Here is a 14,244-nt window from a genome sequence, read left to right on the forward strand (position 1 = left end):
ATACTTACAAAGTGTAATGATAAATATTATGGGGTCTGTAGACATGTCTTTTCCTTCAAAGGGTTCATAATTCATATGATAAATAAACTATAATCAGAGGCAGTCTTTTTTAGTCCCTGTTGTAACGATCAGGAATACCTATTTTTACTTTGGGTAGTTTATCACTCGGAATATAATAAGGGGAGCCTGGGTGGCTCAGTCAGTTAAGCACTGGACTCTTGATCTCAGGGTCATGAATTCAAGCCCTACGCTGGGCTCTCTGGACTTGGTATGAAGCCTGCTTAAAAAAAAAAAATGTCTAGTAAAACCTCACAAACCAACTTCTAACGTCAAGTCCTGAAAAGTCATCTTTTTTGCTCCATTTGAAGTAAATAAAGTAAAAATCATGCAAGATCAAAATCAGTTATTTTACTCTAAAGTGTTTATATTAAAATACCTTTTCTCTGATGTGAAAGAGTTTTTGAAAACCAAGATTTTGGTTGCAAATACCACTTTATTTGCAAGTTTCCTTTTCCTCTACCATAGTGACATCTTGACACTGTTTATGAGAATTCTGTATTGAATGCTTTTCCCTTGGTTAATTTTTCCTTTGCAGTGCAGTACCAATAAAATAAGAACAGTTTGTTTTGTTTTGTTCATTTTGCATATCAGTAAATGTAGAATCCACTCCACAAAAATACATTATTTTGTTTTTGAGTTTTTCCATGCACTATCGAAAAACATTTATTGAATTCTGTTTATTTTTTTGTCTGAACTTTTGTGTTGTGATTTAGTAAAATACACTTGAGAAATTTCTAACTTTTGTAATAATGAAACATCTTCTTGGTTTTTTTTTTTTTTTTTTTTGAAGATGGGATAGAGTAAAGAAATGTTTGAGAGGATTAACGTTTCCCCCTGGTCTTTGTATTTTTTAGGATTGGGTATTTTCGTATAAAATTTCTCAGTTGAACCTTAGTTCTTGTTCATATGTAGAACTCTTGTTTCTCAAGGATTCCTAATAATTTGTATCACTGGCAAGAAACCAATTAAACTACTGTAATGCCCCTTTATTTCTGCCCAGCTACCTTAAATCCTTCCTGGAATAAATCTTCAGTGTGAATAAAAACCATCTGTAATTTCTAAGATTTGGATCTAGAAAGCCTTATCAGTTGGGAAATAATGGAATATAATCTAATGTTTACTGTATAAAGTGGCATGAAATAAGATGACCACTCATTCCTAATAGCTGTGTATCTTCTACAAGTATGGGGGTGGGGGGGAGCTGTTGGAAAGGCATCCTTTTGATATAAATATGTTATGCTACCCATAACATCTTGGTGTTATGCTGTCCTTTCAGTTTAATGCATTCAGATTTATTATGAATTACAGTGGAGAAATTAGAGAATCAAGAGGAAAGTTCAGGTAGGGTAGCAAGAACTTAAAATACCCTGAATAAAAATTCCTAAATAATTCAGATGTTGTCTCCATTGCCACTTCCCTAATTCAAAGTACTATCATACTCTTGCCTAGACTTAAGTATTTTCCTAAGTCTTCCCAAGACTGCAATTACTGCCTTCCCCAGTATTAGCAAAACCAGTGGTCCATTGAATACTGTGAAATCTCATTGTGTCGCTTCCTGCTAAAAACCTCTAAAGAGCTCCCATTGCTCTTAAAGTGGCTTATATATTAGGCCTTATGTAACCTGGCCCCTACCTTCGTTTACTTCCTCCAAATCCTTTGAGGTCCCTCCATCCACAGGAGGATCATTTATTGCCATGTGCTGATACATTATTTCTCTACAGGTTGGTTTAGTAATCTCAGATCTCAGCTCCAGGTCACCTCCTTCGGTATCTATCCGTTAGGATAGGTCTGTTACATTCTCCCATAACATAACTTTTTAGCAATTACTGTTACAAACTTCCATCTCATTTATTTATTTGCTTAGTCTTTACCATGTGATTTTTGGGTCCAAGTACCTTTGGCATTTGAGCTTAATTTCTTATTTGTTGAATAAATGGGTACATTATTGGCCTGTTAATTTATTCCTGTATCTCTAGTTCAGTGTATACCGAGTTGTGTTTAAAGATTAAGAGCATATGGGGCGCCTGGGTGGCGCAGTCGGTTAAGCGTCCAACTTCAGCCAGGTCACCATCTCGCGGTCCGTGAGTTCGAGCCCCGCGTCAGGCTCTGGGCTGATGGCTCAGAGCCAGGAGCCTGTTTCCGATTCTGTGTCTCCCTCTCTCTCTGCCCCTCCCCCGTTCATGCTCTGTCTCTCTCTGTCCCAAAAATAAATAAACGTTGGAAAAAAAAAATTAAAAAAAAAAAAGATTAAGAGCATAAATCCCATTATAATTTAGAGTTACAGGACAATAGTGGTATTTCCATCAAATTTTTTTACCATGTGGTTACATGTGATTAGACACGTCACTTAACTACTAGACCTCACTTTTGTCATTTGTAGAAGGAACTAGTTGATATGTAAGCTTGCCTCTGACTCAGATGTTCAGTGGTGTTAATGGTTTCCCTTCATCAGATGGGACAAAGATTGATTTCTAGCTTCATTGTCCATTAGGTTGATTTGGAGGTTCTGTTCCACATGACTCCAACTCTGGGATTCAGCTGAAAGAGCAGCCTCCATCCTCAATTTGGCTGGACGCTGTGATAGAGGAAAGAGCTCTGGAAGATCTCTTATCTTGGATCTTAATGCTCTGGCTGAAAATTACATGTCACATAGGCTCACAGCTCATTGGCCAGAAGGAGCCACATGGTTCCACCTAACTATAAAAGGGCCAGTACGTACAGCCCTACCATATGACCAGAAGGCAAAGAAAAAAATATCCGGCAAACAACACTAATGACAGATATACCCTTCTCATCAACCAAAGATTTGAATCACTGTCTTTAAAGCAAAATATACTCTTTTCCTCTCCCAGTGAACCCACCCAAAAGTCCTAGCTAAACTGCGTCAAGCTTGAAGTCTTAGGATTTCCAGGTGATGTACATAATTCTCTGCATCCAGTTTGGATGTGTTTTTTTTCTTGATCTGGAAACGTGTGAATGAAAATACTATCTCCGTCACTGCCTGCTACCACCCCCCAAACCCCGGCTCCGCCCCCCCACTGTAAATACACCCAGTATACATCAGAATAACAGGGGTATGATAACCACAATAAACACTCCCATTTGGATAATGAGAGGAAAACATAGCACTCCCTAATCCAAAGCAACTCAAAAATCTCACCAGGCTGACTTTTAAAAGGGTCCCTTTCCTCTGGATATGGGGAATATTCTTATTCGGGTACTAAATCTGCTCTTCTGGAAGGTCTCCGCAGTCCATTGTTTGTTGTGACTCTTGGTATTCTTTAATTCTCCATCATCTTCCCTAGCCTCATCTGAAGTAGGTATTAGAAAATATTAGGGGAGGTAATGCAAGTATACGTCTAAATCAATCAGATTTTAATATGGGCTTTTGATTTTTGTTAATTGGCAGCACAACTTTGTAGTAGGCTTCTAATGTGTTTTCATTTAAACTCAGTATGCTAGTAGCCTGTATTCATAGTTCTTTATCAGATGCCAGTCTCCTAATTGCTAGTAGCATAAACCTATTAACTTTTGCTGGAAAAGCTACACCCTTAATGTCCTTTCTTTTTCCTCAGAGCTGTTTTGTTCAACTGAAAGCATTAACACAGTTTTAATTGGGTCTCTGCTTTTGAGACTGTAATCAGTTCAAGTGTTTTACTCTGATCTGAAACTTACCCTCAAGGTCTGCTGCTCTTCCTTTGTTAGTCAATAGCCTTCTTAATTTTTACTTATGACTCAGATTGAGAAACATTCTTCAAATACTACAAGTCCCTGTCATTCTTGTTTTACAAACTAATCCGTTTTTTAAATTTGTTACTTACAATACTGAACACAGAGCAACCAGAACACCATTTTGGTGTTGTTTTTTAAACCTCTTCTCCTAAAACTACAGCTTTATTAAGTACATTATTTGCTTTTCAAACTATAACTGCCTTTTATTTCAAATAATTTGTACTCCCTAATACGGATTATCATCCTTCCATCCTCTGAGAAGTGTCCTTCCTGCTTGGCCCCCAAACTAATGGAATATATTTTAGTCTTTGTGTTACAACAGTATCCCACTTCTGGAACCAATTTATATCAGGATCAACTGGGTTCTGATGTGATAAGAAGCAACTTCAAAAGTTTATTTCTTGTTTTATGTAACATTTTTTCATGGATCAGGTGGGGAACTAGGCAGATGCAGCAGTCAACATCTCAAGTATGGTGACAAGGAGATTTCGAGTGTTTCACCAGCAGCAAAATACTCTGGCCTAGATGCAGTAAGTCACTTTGATTCACAACTCATTGGCCAGAATTAGGCACCTAGTCCCACCAGCCACAGGAGAGCCAGAAAGCACAATATTACTGTGTGCTGGGAGGCAGCCAGGAATAATTTGATGAACAGAACTAAGGGCTATCCATTACACTTTCCGTATTTCTCTTTGTGTGTTGGGAAAAGAGGATGAAGAAAGGAGGGTATTTGAAGACATTTGTGAAGACATAAAAGGTATACCTTCAGTAAGCTATGTTCTGAACCTAAGGTTTTTAACCTGTCCTCCTTTAGTCCATTTAAATCATAAGTTTTGCATTCTTACCATGGTTTGGTGAGATTATAATATAAATATCTCACTTACTAGAAGGTATACTTTGGTTGGCATCATCAGATTGAGATAAGTGTAAATTTCTAATTAAGTACAGGTGTTTAACATCAGCCCTTTGGTGGCATTTATTACTGGAAAATTCGCCTTTATGGGGTTAAAAAAAATTGGCAGTGTCTGCCATAGTTTCCTTCTTTAAAATGGGATCATGAAAGTATATTACTTTTGTTTAGGTATAGAAGAGTCAGAGTTTTATTCTGACCAAATTTAATGCAGCTTCTAAGATAAAACTTACAAGCATGATTTAATGCTTTTGTAGGAAACTTGTCTTAAATATTATCTCGAAGCTTTATTTAGTTATTTCATCTCTTTCTGCTATGAAATAAGAGAATTCATGTAATGTTTATATAAGCGTAAAGACCTTTGCAAGAAAGAATATAATTTCCCTTCTCTTATGAATATAAATACCAACTAAATAGAGAATAATTCAAATGTGAAGATTAAATCTAAAACTACTGTAGGTATGTTGTTCAAGTTTTGCAACCATTTGCCCTTCCCAAATACAAGTTACGCATTTTTGGGGCGCCTGGGTGGCGCAGTCGGTTAAGCATCCGACTTCAGCCAGGTCACGATCTCGCGGTCCGTGAGTTCGAGCCCCGCGTCAGGCACTGGGCTGATGGCTCGGAGCCTGGAGCCTGTTTCCGATTCTGTGTTTCCCTCTCTCTCTGCCCCTCCCCCGTTCATGCTCTGTCTCTCTCTGTCCCAAAAAAAAAAAAAAAAAAAAAAAAGTTGAATAAAAAGTTACGCATTTTTCTCTTTATAGGAAAGAGGAAACCAAATTTATTTCAGGTAGCATAAATTAGTTTTAAAATGTTCCAGTGAGTTATCTCATATCCATTGTAGGATAAGATGTGTGGTGAAAATAATCTTTGAAGTGAATTACTGCCATGAATTTAACTTGATCAGGAAAGCTGAGAGAACAGGGCTTCCTTATGACTGTAGTGCAGGTTTTTTTTTTCTTTTGTACTTTAGAGTGTATAGAGTTCTCGTTCTTTTGTAAAAGCTGAAAAAGTGAGTGGAGTTACTATAGTAATGTGCCTGGGTTTGTCATATAAAGTTCTTGAAGTTTACAGTGAGTGAGATTTGACAGTCTTTGGAGGTTAGGATTGTTTTTAACAATGACAGACTGCCAATAAAAATTAAGAGGTTTAGGGGCGCCTGGGTGGCGCAGTCGGTTAAGCGTCCGACTTCAACCAGGTCACGATCTCACGGTCTGTGAGTTCGAGCCCCGCGTCAGGCTCTGGGCTGATGGCTCAGAGCCTGGAGCCTGTTTCCGATTCTGTGTCTCCCTCTCTCTCTGCCCCTCCCCTGTTCATGCTCTGTCTCTCTCTGTCCCAAAAATAAATAAACGTTGAAAAAAAAAATAAAAAAAAAAATTAAGAGGTTTAAAATGTCCTTATTTATGGGATTAGTTAGGAGAAAGGACATCATTTAAGAAAACAGGTAAATTTGAACTTAGTCTTATCAACTTATTGATTCACATATAGCTACAGTAAAACAGTGTCTATTAATAACTTAGCCATTTATTGAAATTTTCTGTTACAATAATACACCAGTTTTATAGACACAATTTCACTTAATCCTCAATGCAGTTTTTATAAATTAGCATTTTCTGCCCTTTAATGATAAGGAAAAAAAGGTTAAGTTGGTATCATTATTTATATTATTAGAAGCTAGTAAGTATGTGCTAGGTGCTATGCTAAAAGGTTACCTGCATTTCTTTCCTCATTTTATCTTTATAATGGCAGTTACCTCATTTTACTAAAAAGAAAATTTAGGGTTAAAGAAGTTAAGTCACAGTTAGTTTAAGTGACACAATTGGAATTCCAATCCAGGTTTCTGACATCAAAGTGTGTGCTTTTAAATAGTATACCTTGTAAATGTTTTCCTATTTGATAAAGGGTATTCTAATAAAAAATTAATATTAAAATCAAATTTTATTTCCACACAATATGTTTTGTCATTTATAAGAAGATAATTTATGACACAAAATAACATTAAATTAAAATAATTTGGGATTAAAAATACTTATTTTCATCCACCACTGTGTTTAAATAAAGGGGGAGTGAGTTTGAGTAAGTAAAGGAAACAAACATATAATTTAAAAAGAAGGTTTTGAGACTATCAGAGCACATTTTATTTTTTAGCTACTACAAGACACAGCTTTCAGAAATTATCACACTGGGAGTTTAATGGTTTTGGTGAAACCAAGGGACTTGGTATTAGTTAAGAAAAGAAAATTTGTGAGATTAGTTTTAGTGTATGAACTTCCTATACTTTCTTTGTATACTAGCCACGTTATAGTGTTTTCCACAGTTACCTTAAACATGCACAAACTTATTAGCATTCACACAAACCCTGAAAGTTTATACTTTTGATAGGTAAAACAAAATATTAATAAGAACAATATAACAGCAGCTAAGTCTTGCTACATTGACTTGCAGAAAAATACAAGAGATAAATCTGTTATTTTTGATGGAAGAACAAGTTTCTAACGAGTCTGTTTCATCCTTCTTACATCCTTATCTCTCTAGGGTGGTAAATCACTTATTATCCTCTTGACTTCTTTTATGGTAGATTATATAATAATACCTAAATAAAATACTTTAAAGCCAAAATGAACTCCTTCCCAATTAGCTGTTAATTCAAAGCTTATTCTCTTTTTGGAGGAAATCTCATATACTATTTATTTCCGTAAAGAAATTACTTTGTTTCCACATTTGGTAAATGTGGTATCAGAGATATAATAAAGTGTCCAGTATAGTAAAAATTTTAGTGTAAAATAAGTATAAATTTTAATATATTTCTATTGTCTATTTAGCAAGGTAAAACAATGCTTATTAAATTTTTTTTTTCAACGTTTATTTATTTTTGGGACAGAGAGAGACAGAGCATGAACGGGGGAGGGGCAGAGAGAGAGGGAGACACAGAATCGGAAACAGGCTCCAGGCTCTGAGCATCAGCCCAGAGCCCGATGCGGGGCTCGAACTCACGGACCGCGAGATCGTGACCTGGCTGAAGTCGGACGCTTAACCGACTGCGCCACCCAGGCGCCCCAAAACAATGCTTATTAAAAGAAAACATACTTTATACTTTACTGTGGACCTGTATGTATGTAGGGATGATAGATGATTAAGAGTAGTTACACAGGAAACATAACGTACCTGGTCTTGGTTCTCCTAGGACTTAATCTTGCTCTGCTCCATCCTTCCTATCCATGTTGCCTGGGTACTACCAGCAGTTAAGCTTTTTGAGCATTAATTTAGTAAAACACCTCAAAGAGAATCCTGTAAGAGAAGTTGGGGAATTGCTGTTATTTCCTTATCTGGTTGTAGCTTTCCATTGATCCTTGTAGCCATGATGCTGTTGTTCATCTCTTCATCTGTTTAAAGTCCTTTCTGCTTCTCTCTTAGTATTCTGAGTCCTCCCCTGAGTACCAGCCAGAACGCAACCGTACATGGGGAAGGCAAAAGAAGACAAGAAGGAGGAATTAAGGCACAGTAGAAAGACCATGGGGTTCTGGAGTCAGACCTTAATCCAAATCCTTCTTCCACCACTTCGGGCAAGTGACTTAATCTTACTGAGTTTCACTTTCCCTGTAAAATAGGTATAGTACTACATTTTAAGAATGAAGGTTAAGTATCTAATATAGGGTCTAAACATAGAGATAAAATTTTACTTAATAAACTTAACTTCCCCCTTCTTACTGTCATTTTCACCATGTAAATAGGGCATGCTTTCGTGTCTGTCAGTGATCCACCTTACCACAACCAGACTGCTAAATCTTCAATGTTTATTTATTTTTGGGACAGAGAGTCAGAGCATGAACGGGGGAGGGGCAGAGAGAGAGGGAGACACAGAATCGGAAACAGGCTCCAGGCTCTGAGCCATCAGCCCAGAGCCCGACGCGGGGCTCGAACTCACGGACCGCGAGATCGTGACCTGGCTGAAGTCGGACGCTTAACCGACTGTGCCACCCAGGCGCCCCATAGACTGCTAAATCTTCAAAAGTAAACAGTGTAAATAACTATACCAATATTAAGAGTCTCCAAATTTTATAAGAGTCAGATAGTAAATATTTTAGGCTTTGCAGTTCTTACAGTCTGTCACAACTACTCAGCTCTGCTATTGTAGGGCACAAGCAGCATGGGCAATATGTAAATGAATGAGTATGGCTATGTTCTACTAAAACTGTTTACAAAAACAGATGGTGAGCCAGATTTGCACCCCCCCCCCCCGGCTATTATTTTTCGACAACTGCTAGTCTGTACTACTGTCCATAAAAGGGAGTTCTATTGTCAGAGATTTCATGGTCTAAACACAGCCCCCCCCTTTTTAAAAACAGTGAAAAATACCTCAGTATGAGTTAACAGTGAAGTCATAAGGTTATGTTTCCCGAAATTGATAGACTTTCTTATTGTAGAAGAGAATGGTTTTTATATGCCACAGTTTAACATATAACTTTAATGCTTACCATACTTTTTAATATGATAATGCTTACCATACTTTTTAATACTGAAAATTAAAGGTTTGGTCCCACCAAACATTTAGATGAATTACACTAAACGGTCAGTAATAATTAGGATATATTGACTTCTGTATTACTCATTTGGAAAATCATAGTGCATTTTAGTATATGTAAAACCTGTGAAGATTCTTCTGTACAGAAACTGTTCATCATTATTTATCCCTGTCCATGCATTTCTCAAAATGAATCACACAACTCTTCACATAACACTTAATGCTGTCTCTAGAACTATTCAGAAGACAGTATTCTGATAATATCTAGTTTAGGTAAGGAAATTAAAGAGCCAGAAAACTTTCACTGACATGTGATCAGAGATAGTGCAGTTACTTGGCAGTAATTCTGGAAGAAGTACTTGTACCTCTTCCTCTGGATTTCGAGGAGTCTTGTTTTTCTCTTTCTTTTTACTCTTTTTTTTTTTTTAAGCTATTATTGGGAAATAATTTCAAGTTTACAAAAAAGTTGTAAGAGTAGTACACCCATACATACCAATTGTTAACATTTTGCCCAATTTGCTTTATTGTTTGCTTTTTCGTATGCTATCATGTGTTGTATGTGTTTGTATAACACATGCACATACATAATATATTTTTCCAAACCATGTGAGACCAAATTGTCTACGTCATGGTCCTTTATTCCTAAATATTTCAGTGGGTATTTAATCTTTTATGATACAGATAGTTTTTGAAGATTACAGTCTCTTTAATTTTTTTTTATTTTTAACAGAGGATCCCATTTTGAGTTTGATGTTTTCTCAATTAGATTCAGGTTTTGCACTCCCAGGTAGAATATTACATAAAGGATGTCATATTCTCATGGTATCACATCTGGAGGCACGTATACCTATCTGTCTCTCATTGATAATGTTAGTTTTGATCACCTAGTCAAGGTGTGGACCAGTCTCTCCACTGTATAGTTACATCTTGCATCTAATAAGCGATCTAATAAGCAACTGCATCTAATAAGCAATCTGAGGGGAATCTACATCTTTTGGGGAATTAATATAATGAAGTTGTTAAGAGTTCATACTAGAGTCACAGCTGGGTTTGAATCCAGCTAATTGAATGAACTTAGGCAAGTTTACTGATACGTGAAATAGGGATGATAGTTGCCACATCTTTTTCTGTGTGTGTATATAACATACATTGTTATGAGCTTTAAATGAAATAAGATATACCAAGGCCTGGCATGTAATAAATGTTCAGTACATGTTGGCTATTACTATTTTAGTTCTGGAAAGATGAATTAATAGACACAGTAATAAATTCTAAGGCTTTATACCCAAAGTTATAAAGGATTTCATGAAGTTGTTTCTTCTGAGTAGATTAATATTTTATCTGGGGCACCTAGGTGGCTCAGTCAGTTGAGTGTCCAGCTGTTAGCTCAGGTCTTAGTCTTAAAGGTCGTGAGTTCAAGCCCCACATTGGGCATCACGCTGGGCGTGAGCCTACTTTAAAAAAAAGATTAATATTTTATCCAAGATGAATGACTTTTTAAAAATATCTTATTATTGAGCTTGTTCTAATTCTTGGTATTCTTCCCTACCTATTGTGCTCTGTCCCTTCTGGTATGTGTGAGGCAGGTAGTTTAAGGGTGAAACCCCTATCAGGAAGTTTTTTTCTGAATTCTTACTTGCTTAGTTTTCAATTTCATGAAGATTTTAATTGAATTTTTATGAAATAGACATTTTAAAAATCACCTGTACCTATTTTCTATTCTACCACTATGAAAGTGTCATATAATAGCTGTAAGAGACTTTCTGAAAGAGGTAGATATCCTAGTAGAATTATAAGGAGTAGAGAGAGGTTTATTTTTTTATTTTTTTATTTTTTTTTTATTTTTTTTTATTTTTGTTTTTTCAACGTTTATTTATTTTTGGGACAGAGAGAGAGACAGAGAGAACATGAACGGGGGAGGGGCAGAGAGAGAGGGAGACACAGAATCGGAAACAGGCTCCAGGCTCTGAGCCATCAGCCCAGAGCCCGACGCGGGGCTCGAACTCACGGACCGCGAGATCGTGACCTGGCTGAAGTCGGACGCTTAACCGACTGCGCCACCCAGGCGCCCCAAGAGAGAGGTTTAAATGGACTTAAAGACAGGGAATATCACATAGGTATCACTAACAAGTTCTTTTAGGTGTTCCCTGTGGTTGGAGTGTGAAAATCGGTAAAAAGTAATAAAGTGTTAGACTGGAAGAATTAGCTAGAGCTAGATCATGAAGGACCCTGTTCGCCATGCCAAGAAGTTTGAATTTCCTCATGAAGGCAGTAGACAGCCAAGGGTTAAATGTCAGAGTGATGGGATCTAACTTTTAGAAAGGCCCCTGGCAGTAGCGTTAGAAGGGAATTAGAGGATAGTGATACTAGAAGTAAGAAGGCTAGTTGCTGCCTGAACTGTAACAATAGGATTAAAAAAAAACTGAATAATTTCTAGACATAAAATGAATGAGAAATCTATAGGATCTGATGGCCTTATTTGGAAATGGGGAAGTAGGAAGCAAGAGAGAGATGGAAAAATCAAGTCTCCTGACTTGCGTGACTAGATATATGATGGTGCAATTCACTGAATTAGGTATTACGAGAGCAAGAACAGATTTGGAGAGTCAGCAGGTGGGGATGTTCGTGTTCGTGTTCTGTGAGGTATGTCTGTGGAACGTATAGTAAGAGGTCTTTATACATGTGCCTAGAGTTTAGCAGAAATCTGGGCTAGAAATAAAGGTTTCGAATCGTGTCATCAGCATACAAATGGCAGTTAACGCCATGATCATGGATGAAATTGCAAGAGTGAATATGTACAAGGGCTAAGGACTAAATCTTGGCATAGCTTTTGTTTGTATTAGATTATATAAACACATTTAGTTTTAGACAAGTTTAAATTTGATTATTCAATACTGTTGATTTAGGGTAGTAACCTCCCAAAATGAGAAACACCGTTTGTATTTTATTTGACTTTGTGAGTTAAAAGGTATTAAATAATGAGAGATGACTAGCTAGCTCTCCAGGATATGTCAGAGGCTTAGAAGTCATCAGCATAGATTATAACCAGAAACAAGAGCTTTTTGAGCCTTTTTACACTTAATTTTTAGGGAAGCATTCCAATTAGATTGTCACTTCTGTGGGACGCCTGGGTGGCTCAGTTGGTTGGGCGACCGACTTTGGCTCAAGTCATGATCTCGCAGTTTGAGTTCGAGCCCCGTGTCAGCTCTGTGCTGACAGCTCAGAGCCTGGAGCCTACTTCAGATTCTGTGTCACCCCCTCCCCCCCGCCCCCTCTCATGCTCTGTGTCTCTTTGTCTCTCTATAATAAATAAACATTAAAAAAAATTTTAGATTATCACTTCTGTGAGAGTAGAAAGAAACTAATTTCAGTCCCTTCCCCTTCACATGCCAGTCAGCACATTGGCATGCAGGCTCTTAGTAAATACAGCACAAGCCAAGTCTAAAGGGATGTAAGGGGTACAAAAAGGAATGAGAAGGCAAGCATCAAAATTGAGCTTAGTTTTGTCTGGGGCTACCTTTGACCATGTTACGTAATACTTTATGTCCTGAATATTTTGTAAGAAATGGACTAAGTTGACACTATTTTACACCGCAGAGAAGAAACAACACTGGACTATTTTACATGTACCTTAGCAAAGGTCTCATTTTACTGTTTTATACTCTAGAAATAAAGTAATTTCAGAGTATCGATCTCTAAGTGGGAGAAGGGGTAGAGGGCTATAGTTTTATGTTCTTTTACCATTTATTCCTTGTAGAAAATGGTAGAATTGAATTGTTCTTTTTCATCCCAAATAATCCATATCTTCAACTATTTTAACTATTCACATGAGTATTTTAAATACAAAAGCCAAATGTGTTTAAGCCTTAATTTGTTTCTTTGCTTTTATGAAATTTAATCTTAGTTTTTTTATGAAGTCTGTTCCAAACCAGAACAGTTTGTGGACCTTAAATAATTGGCACAATTCACTGGCTCATTTATTCAATAAATATTTCTCCGGTATTTGTGTTAGGCACAGTTCTAGACCTATGGCAGAGCTAAGCAAAAAACAAATTCCTACCTTCATGGATCTTATATTTTAAGGAGAAGGAGATAAGACAACAAATAAAACAATAAGTAAATTCAGTAGTCTGCAAGGAGCTAAGTACTATAGGGGAAAACAAGAGGGTGGGATAAAGTGTTCTAGAGTTAAGAGATGAGAGAGATTTCATATTTTTTGCAACATTTTATTATGAAAATTTTCAAACATATACAGTGAAGTTTCAAGAATTTACAGTGGCGACCTGTATACCCACTAGCTAGTTTCTACTGTTAACATTTTACTCTATCTCCTATCCATCCATCTCCCCATCCATTTTTTGATGTATTTCAAAGGAAATTGCAGACATCAGTGCATGTTTTCCTAAATATTTCAACATACATGTCATTAACTACAGTTCAGTATTTACTGTTGTTTTCTTTTGAGGTAAAATTCACATACAAAGAAATTCACAAATAGTATATGCTAGCTGAATTTTGACAGCTCATATACTTTCATAACCCAACCCTCATCAAGATATGGAGCATTGTTACCATCATCCCTCAAAGTGTCTTCATTCCCCTTCCCAATTAATCCTTACCCCCACTCCCCAGAAACAAGTACTGTTTTGATTTTTTTTCACCGTAGATTAATTTTGGCTGTTTTAAAATTTCACATAAATGGACTCAAAGAATGTGGACTCTGTTTTATAAAGCTATTTTTACTCACCTCGGTGTTTTGGGGATTTACGCATATTGTTGCATGTATAAGTAGTTCCTTTTTGTTGCTGAGTATTATTCCACTACATTACTATACCGTGGTTTGTTCATCTGTCCTATTGATGGACATCTGGGTTGTGTCCACTTTGGAACTACTATGAATAAAACCATATGAATAGTCTTATTCACGTCTTGTTGTGGGCTTGTGTAAATTTAACCTATGAGTGAGATTACTGGGCATGTGGAATGGGTATGTTTGGTAAGATCTTCCATACCTTTTTCTCAG

At 36.8% G+C, this 14,244-nt stretch overlaps 1 protein-coding gene and 2 long non-coding RNA genes across 6 annotated transcripts in view; all 3 read left to right on the top strand.

Moving 5' to 3' along the window:
- The window catches only part of EPC1 (enhancer of polycomb 1), a 108,271-nt gene that overhangs the window by 53,361 nt on the left and 40,666 nt on the right, over positions 1-14,244 (top strand). The gene's annotated exons all lie outside the window — the stretch shown is intronic.
- LOC121014640 (uncharacterized) lies at positions 5,439-6,561 on the top strand. Its single transcript, XR_005783324.1, has 2 exons — positions 5,439-5,846; positions 6,084-6,561. It is a non-coding gene; the product is annotated as an uncharacterized LOC121014640 (long non-coding RNA).
- Positions 8,713-11,673, top strand: LOC121014639 (uncharacterized). The gene is made up of 2 exons (XR_005783323.1): positions 8,713-11,030; positions 11,303-11,673. It is a non-coding gene; the product is annotated as an uncharacterized LOC121014639 (long non-coding RNA).

The sequence above is a fragment of the Herpailurus yagouaroundi genome, unplaced genomic scaffold (genome assembly GCF_014898765.1).
Source record: "Herpailurus yagouaroundi ecotype Mexico unplaced genomic scaffold, PumYag 203, whole genome shotgun sequence".
In the NCBI taxonomy this organism is placed as follows: Eukaryota; Metazoa; Chordata; class Mammalia; order Carnivora; family Felidae; genus Herpailurus; species Herpailurus yagouaroundi.